Genomic DNA, 6,088 nt, shown 5'->3' on the forward strand with positions numbered 1-6,088 from the left:
ACCACCCCTGCTAATAGTGGCTTGCCTGAGCATAACTGGTAAGTTCGTGGTTAGATGACATTTGATCCAGTGGCTTCCTGGCTCTTATCTTAACCAAGGCACCATTCACAGGCTTCTCCCAAAATACCTGAATGCATACACAGCTCATGTTTTGAGAAGGTGGCAGAGCAGGTCCCTCTGAGACTTATAGCCCAATCCTAACCACCCCAACACTGCCAGGTACATCAGCACCATAAGGGCTACTGCTGAATCCAGCAGCCCCACGGAGGTTAACAGATGTCTTCTCGAGAATTTGTCCCCCCACATAAGGGCGCAGGCCCCTTGATGGGACTACTCACGTCTGCACCTGCTATTTTGCCGGCACAGACTGGAAAAACTCCATGTTGGGCTTTTTACCCCAACATAGAGGGTAGGATCTGAGAGATGAGGCCTCCGCCAGTCCCCTCACCCTGCATGGAACGCCTCCACCCTGCCCCGAAAAGCCACACTCTCCCCCATCAGTGCTACTTACCCCCATTTGGTGTCCTCCCGGCACTGGGCCCAGTGCCGACTGGTACTGGCCTGGCACCTGTGCTCCCTACTCTCCCAGTGCCATGAACATGCTTTTACAGCATGTTTATGATACCTAGCACCAGCACTGGTCTCCAGCCCAGTGCTACTGGCACATAGGATTGGGCCCCTAAACACTTGCTACAAAATCTTCAGCATGTGCACTCAACACTCAATGAAGCTTCTGCACAATGTTTTGAAATAGACATAGGGAATCTATCCATGGAACTTACCTGGCATTTGTGGCAGAAAGTGGAGATCTATACCTTCTCTTTTATATTTCTGGGTTAAAATGCAAGGATAGAAGAGGACTAATTGCTAATAAGTTACCGCATGGGAAATTTCACTGATATCTAAACACATCTTATTTGTAGGGCATTTTTAAGGAAGAGCATAACCTAGACAGGCTTGTTCAGAAGTGGATTTTTTTAATTAATTACTGGAATAATGAAGACACTATTCACATAGTTTTTATCACTGTGGTGCTGGCAACATTTCTCTCTATTCTGGATATACAGAATATATTCTGTATATTTCTGTATTCCCTTTCTGTAAAATTTGTTGATTTATTTAAAAAAACATGCTTAAAGAACTACTTTACTCTTCACTTTTGGCATTTGTCATTTTTGTCTCCTTCCAAATTCAAACATGTGTTGTCAAATTAGAATGCAGCTCACTTATCAAAACTCTTCTTAAAATCTGCACGAGCAGAGAGCGGAAAGGGAATTGCATCCATTGACACTGTCCCCAGCCCTTTGTCTGTTTGGCATAACTAATGAAAGAACCAGATGCAAGGGAGGGCACCAGGATGAGGTCTCTTGTTATCTGGTGTGCTCCCTGGGGCATTTGGTGGGCCGCTGTGAGATACAGGAAGCTGGACTAGATGGGCCTATGGCCTGATCCAGTGGGGCTGTTCTTATGAGCTCACATGTATGCAAGGTGGACTTTCACATAGGCTCAGTATGCATGACTAGGGACCCTGCATATCCATATGTCTCTGATTGCACATACAGAATTTAGCATGTGCATATTTTACACATGTAGGCTCTTTCACAGATCATGCTGGACGTATGTAGAGAATAGAGGTGGAGCCTGTGGGCATGACCCTAGTCCCCATTCTCTGTGCATTCAACCTAACTGGAAAAGTCCTATAGATTGCCATTCCTGCGTCACTTATGGCATGATCTGACTAAAGCTAATCATGGTTTAAGTCTCATTGATTTGAGTGGGAGAATGTTTAGTTCTCTCACAGCGATCTCAATGGGATTTAGAAGTGCATGAGTCACTTCTTGTTTGAGCCCTTCAGTGATTGGAAGACCATACCAAAAGAAAGCATAGAAAGCTTTATAAACAATGCTTAACAACCTGATTCTGTGCAATGATGTAGTTCTCGTTTGACCTCAGAGCAAATCTCTTTCCTTGCCCCTGATGAAAATTCCCCTCCCCCCCAAACTGGTATTTGCAGCTGCAAAGAAGATGCTATTGGCACAACTGGCAATAGAGTTTTCTGTAAATTATAGATCTTGGGAGGGGGCACCAATCACTTGTCTCAGGGGCCCCTAAGCTCTCCCCGCCCCCGGCACATGTTGGAAAAACTATGGGTCCATTTAACCTTCATTTGCAAGTCTAAGGTGAAAAAATATGTTTGGGTATCTGTGGCATTGTCACTAGGCAGCTGCACTGTTATCCGATTTGGGGGCTAGAAGAGCCATTCCAAGTGTAACATCTACTGCTTGAGATTGTTGAAACTATACACAAGGGAGATGAGAATCCGAGGACAGAGGCAGTAACTGGCATACAAAGTTTACTGCCACTGTCTGAAACTGCCATTGCAGTTAGGGTTTTGTAGTGGCTTTCCATGGTAAGCAGACAGGTTGGGGGGAGGGGAAATGGGGAGCTGTAACAAACTGACCCCAGAGTGGAAATATAATTGTTTCTGGGCAATGATTTCTCTCAATGGAGAAATGCTGTAACCTGTATTATGCTTCACAATAGAGGTGTACCTATATTGTGCTTCTAATTCTGCAAACAAATATCAACCCACAATGGATCTCTCTCAAATTCCTTATGCAATGGTACATTTTTCCTGCTTTTCGCAAGAGTGCTTTTCTGTAGCAATGGCGTATGTCATTCACCGTAAAAATCAGACATTTTCTAGGCACTGTTTTGTCAGTGAGATTTACCTCCAGGGCATCCCTTCCGCCAGGCTGACCTCTACGAGGCGGGTGATCACTTAATTCTGCCCCTTTGTGCCTTATATATACAATAAGCATTTCCTCAGTCAGCATAATTCTTTGTGGTTTTATGCGGGTGCATCTTTACAGACTGTAAAGGATTTTCTGCAATCAACAAGTGCTGTATGATAACAGTATCATTTGACAGCACCCTTTGCTCACAGAACACAGTGAATGTGATGCTTCTGAGCATTAGGAAGACTGCTTGTTTTCTTCTGTTAAAATTCACAATTGCAACCTATGCCCTTAATGCCTGTTTTCTACAGTTTTCCTGGCATTATTAGTGTTGGGTTTCTTTTCAGATCTTGTCCCTCTCTGAAGTCCTGTGGCCATGTACGCTCTTCCTGATTCTAGCTGCCATTCGCTTCCAGGAACCACCTAAACAGAGAGAGAACTGTAAGTTGCTTAGTAGTTATTTTTGCATGTCCACAGAAGGCATGGCTGGGTGGCTACCAGAGCAAGTCGGTTTGATTCTGTTGGTCCACAGCTTCGGCAATTACACTGGCTGCCCATTCGTTTCCAGATCCAATTCAAGGTGCTGGTATTGACCTTTTAAGCCCTTCATAGTTTGGGTCCAGTTTATCAGAGTGTGAAAACCACCAGAGGAGGCAATAAATCTCTCCCCTCTGGGGTCAGTTTTACAATGCAAACCCAATTCAATCATCACACCTCAGAGAAGGAGGAATGCAGCTCCCAATAAAGGAGCTGCATTCTAATAACTCCCCCCCCCTTACACTGCTCTAAATCGTTGTGTGAGATAGAGCTATATTCATAATTAAAATTTTCCAGGCCACCAATAGTCAGGCTGGTAGCTGCTATTTCCAGAGAAAAGTTCCACAGCCCACGTAAGCCAGAAAGAAAACCTCATGTGAGCTGGGCATAGTGCCTAAGGAATTTAGGGCCCAATCCTAACCCCTCTGAGTGCAGAAGCTAAGCTCCAGCACCAGGTGCCACAAACATGCTGTAAGGCCACATCTGCAGCACTCAGGGAGGAGGGGCTGCCAGTGTTGGGCCAGCACTACTTGGTGCTGGGTCTCAGCACTGCATGGCTGGCTGGTGTTCCTTCACAGTGACGGGCCCCCCACCACACGCCCCAGGGCAATGGTCCACAATGGCGCCCCCCACTTACCTGGAATGCATGGAGCCTCACACAACCCCAGGAGCTCCTGAAGCTTCTCCAACGCTTTAAACTATGCATCTGGCAAACAGGAAGCTCAGTTTCAGACTGCATTGCGGGTCTCAGAGAGGCTTCCGCACAGTCCTAGAGGCATGCAAGGCTCTGCACCTGGGGCATTTAATGGCAGGTCCTCCACTGCTGCCCCAGCACCGCCTGGCATTAAGTCTTCTTGGGGTGGAAGGGAGTGGGCAGGATCAGGTGGGGGGGGCAGAGGCACCTACTGCAATATCCTAGCCTCCATTTAATACTCAAAACAAAACTGTAAATATGGTAGATTTATTTTAGCATATTAAATATGATGGCATGTAAAAAGGATAGACATTCAGACCAGACAAGACTAAAGACAGAACATGATAACAAAACAAAAGTTAACTACTACATCTTACTGAAACTATCTCTCACCCGAAAGAGCATAGCATACAGGTCTGGATGGTCTTCAGTAGCACACTTAGTCAGGAACATGTCCATCTTGAAGGGCAAGAGGTAGTAAAAAGCATACTCCTGAAAGGAATTCTTCTTTATACCTGGTCACCACCTAGTAACTAATCAGAGAACTAGTCAAACCTTCTCAAAGACCATGTGAGTGCTAGCCACTTACTTATGGCATTCTGTGTCATCGTCCCCCCCCAATCCAGAAGCCACAACTGTGATAGAGCCTAATCGAGATGTCCTTGCCAATTCGTTCACTATGCAAGAGAAAACAGTCTGCTAGCTAGAGATTGATACAGCTGTGTTCTTGCCATGGCTGTTGCTATGGGGTCCCAGGAATAAGCTAGTCAAGACTGTCATAAAAGAGCTTTCTATTTCTAAAATACAAGAGCATCAACTTACATTTCCAAGCATAAAATCTATACAGACATCTTTGTAAGCCATACAGCATCTGCAGGCCAACAAGGCCCAGGAGCAAAGCAGTAGTCAAATACAGAGGCTTATATAGACGTAGGTGTTTACTAGAAGTGATTTCTCAAGAAAGCAGTGCTAATTAGCAAGAAATTGACTAATTTACAAGAAAGTGGCATATGTTCCAGGTTCTCATCATTAAGAGACATCTTATCAAACAAGTATAGCTAATAATTGGCTGAGCTGATACACCAAGGCATGTTCCCATTATTTGGGAGAAGGGCTATCTAGCAGGTGCAGCTAAGTTGATAATGTGAAGACTAAACATAGCCTGGGCTTTAGAGTAGACATGCATCTTATTGCCCCATTCTCATAACATCAAGCAACTGCTAAGGTAATTGTTTTGAGTCCAACTTCTCAGGCTTCTCAAGGGAACTCAGTGGGAAGCAGAAAGTTCCACGGACTGGGAGACATACAGAAGACAACTGACAGGCACACAAGATGGAGGATGGTTGCCAGACCATTAATAGATCCCAGCATCTCCAGATTTAGTGTGCTGAGAAACAAAGTGTTTCTCAGCACACTAATGAGCTACTTTGTAAGCCTAGAAAAAATGCACACAGCCAGGCTAAAGATGGCAGGAGGCAGAGGCCTGCATTGTTCTGTAGCTAGATTTACCCATTTCCTTGTCAATGAAGGACTGCCTTCTCCCATACATTCCAGCCCACCCTCTTAGGTCATCTGAGGTGGCTCTCCTACAAGTGCCACCTTTGCCCCAAGTTAGAGGAATGACAGTGCCTTCTTTGTACTGGCCACACTCTCTGTAGCCACAATTATGCAATTTCCTACTGGGGGGAATTAAGAGCTAGCTCCTTCAACATGGCTTCTTGGCAAGGGATCAAAATTTACCTGTTCATCTGGTGTGATGGGTTGGTGTTAGCCCTCTGTTCCTCTGTAGTAGTGTTTTGGTTCTGCTGCCTCTTTCTGGACTAAATAGCAGCTCCTCAATAGTTTTATCATTTTTATTAATGATTTTACTTTTCTGGTATTTTCTACATTTTATTACGGAACTTTGTAAGTTGCCTTGAGCGTTTGCCTTAGCTTGGGAAAGCTGGTATATAATTGCTTTAAAAATAAAATAAATAAATACGAAAGAAGGCACATGACTCGGCTACAGACAAACAAAAATTCTTCAGGGTGTAAACAACTTTTGTAGATCAGCTGGTCTGTCACATGAGGACCCTATAGGCAACTGCCCACATGTACCTGAGAGTGCAATCTTCACTCA

Source organism: Tiliqua scincoides, chromosome 5, assembly GCF_035046505.1.
Source record: "Tiliqua scincoides isolate rTilSci1 chromosome 5, rTilSci1.hap2, whole genome shotgun sequence".
Classification (NCBI taxonomy): Eukaryota; Metazoa; Chordata; class Lepidosauria; order Squamata; family Scincidae; genus Tiliqua; species Tiliqua scincoides.